The following is a 2,882-nucleotide window of genomic DNA, read 5'->3' as shown; positions in this document are numbered from 1 at the left end:
TTTGCTCCTCCAAGAGGCTCCGGAGGACAAATCTGGGGATCGATTTATATGGGGGCTATATATAATTATGGACCGATATGGACCAATTCTTGCGTGTTTGTTAGAGACCACATTCTAACACCATGTTCCAAATTTCAACCGGATCGGATGAATTATGCTCCTCCAAGAGGCTCCGGAGGACAAATCTGGGAACGATTTATATGGGGACTATATATAATTATGAACCGATATGGACCAATTCTTGCATGGTTGTTAGAGACCATATACTAACACCACGTACCAAATTTCAATCGGATCGGATGACCTTTGCTCCTCTAAGATGCTCCGGAGGTCAAATCTGGGGATCGGTTTATATGGGGGCTATATATAATTATGGGCAGATATGAACCAATTTTTGCACGGTTATTAGAGATTATATACTAACACCATGTACCAAATTTCAGCCGTATCGGATGAAATTTGGTTCTCTTAGAGGCTCCGCAAGCCAAATCGGGGGATCGGTTTATATGGGGGCTATATGTAAATATGGACCGATATGGACCAATTTCTGCATGGTTGTTAGAGACCATATACTAACACCATGTACCATATTTCATCCGGATCGGATGAAATTTGCTTCTCTTAGAGCAATCGCAAGCCAAATTTGGGGGTCCGTTTATATGGGGGCCATACGTAAAAGTGGACCGATATGGCCTATTTGCAATACCATCCGACCTACATCAATAACAACTACTTGTGCCAAGTTTCAAGTCGATAGCTTGTTTCGTTCGGAAGTTAGCGTGATTTCAACAGACGGACGGAAATGCTTAGATCGACTCAGAATTTCACCACGACCCATAATATATATACATTATGGGGACTTAGAGCAATATTTCGATGTGTTACAAACGGAATGACAAAGTTAATATACCCCCATCCTATGGTGGAGGGTATAAAAATGAAAATGAAAAATTTTAAGGAAGTCACTAAATGCATATCTCTTTGCCGAAAATTAAAATTATGGATTCTTCGTTCTTGAAAACATTAAAAAGCTGACCGATGAAAAAATGATGGACAATTAACTGGAACTGCTTCAAATAGTTTAGTTGGTAAGCCAATATGAAAAATTAAATCAACATTTTAGAGAAGTCACTAAATTTAAATCTCTTTGCAGAAAACTAAAATCTTTGCATCTCGCAAACATGAAGAAGCTGACCGATGAAAAATGAGTGGCTTATCGACAAGAAAAAAAAAGAAATATTTCAAAGAGCAACCAATTAAATTTATTAAAAAGTTGATATTATTCCATATCATTAACTTCCGGATGAAAATGTGGATCACATCGTCTGTTTAATTTACATCATATTTTCAGCTTAAAATGGATATTATATGAATTCCTTCTGCTGGAAATCTACTTTAACCCGCGGTCCAGCACGTTCCTAATATCAAATAGCCCGCATATTAATTAATTTTAGTGCAGTTTTGTGACACCAACAGGAAGGAAATCGAATTATCTATGCAAAAGTGTCTACAAATAATGTTTGAGATATTTAAAGTTTTGTTCTTATTTGTTGATATGTTAAATGAGATATTAGTATTGTAGTGTATTATGTAGTGTAGTGTATTATTATATATTTAATTTTGACAAAAAAAAAATAAATTATACAAATTTCATAGAATTCTGGCTTTGACTTTCAATTAGAAGTGGGGATATCATTAATACAAATTTTGGTTGAATAGTATTTGCAGCAATGTTAATTTTATTATTGAGTAGTGATGCATTTCAATTTGAGAATAACACTTGAGAAATTATTACTAATGTGTTGAATTTTACTGTTGAGGGTAATGTCTGTTTTTTGTTGAGAACGCGATTTTCTCAACAATTTCTCAACTTGAATATTACCATAATCCTTTGAAAAAATGTTTGAAAAATTGTTGAAATTTAGTATTTTTCAAATGTTTGTGCTTATTGGGAGCGCTTATCTAGTCTCTTCTTTCACTCCCTCTCTCTCATATGATTGTGTTTGTTTTATTTAAACAATATTTTTGAGAATCCCCGCTAAAATGATCGATAAAAAGTCAATGTTTTCGTTTTTTGCTAAAATATATTTCTTAAATCAAAAATAAAATTACGAGTTTGCATAAACCGATTATTGTAACACACAAAAAAAAATTTTTCTGATTCAATCACGAAATTAATTGATCCAATTAATTTTTAATTGAAATGTCATCAATCACAGAAATGATAGTATCAATTAAAAAATTAATTGAAGGTCAATTAAAAAGTTAATTGATCCAATTAAAAAATTAATTGGTACTACTATTTTTGTGATTGATTTTTGTTTCAATTAAAAAATTAGTTGAATCAATTAAATTTTTAATTGAATATTTTTTAAAACTCAATTAAAATTTTAATTGGAAAAATTTTCGTGAAATTTTTTTGTGTGAAGAAGAAAGCCAATAACCTGTATAATGACTTTTTTGAAAAAATACACAATTTGAAAAAAAAAACACAATTTTCTGGAATGATTTCGAATATAAAAACCTTTTAGCCATAAAATACACGTCACGCCCTTTCTCCCGATACCAAAATATCCTGGGCAGGATTGTACAGTGGGGCATTTTTCCTTATATTAATCCATCCAAGTTAGTATTTTTCCATTAAATTAGATAAAACACAATTTTCTGTATTGCTTTCGAATATAGCGACCATATAGCCAGAAAGTATACGTTACGACCTTTCTCCTGATACCAAAATATCCTGGGCAGTTTTGCACAGTGGGACATTTTTCCTTATATTAATCCGTCCAATTTAGTATTTTTCCATTAAATTGGATAAAACACAATTTTCTGGATTCCTTTCGAATATAGCGACCATATAGCCAGAATACCAGCATTGAGAA

Source organism: Haematobia irritans, chromosome 3 (assembly GCF_050003625.1).
Source record: "Haematobia irritans isolate KBUSLIRL chromosome 3, ASM5000362v1, whole genome shotgun sequence".
NCBI classification, from domain to species: Eukaryota; Metazoa; Arthropoda; class Insecta; order Diptera; family Muscidae; genus Haematobia; species Haematobia irritans.
This window is presented reverse-complemented; position numbering follows the sequence as displayed.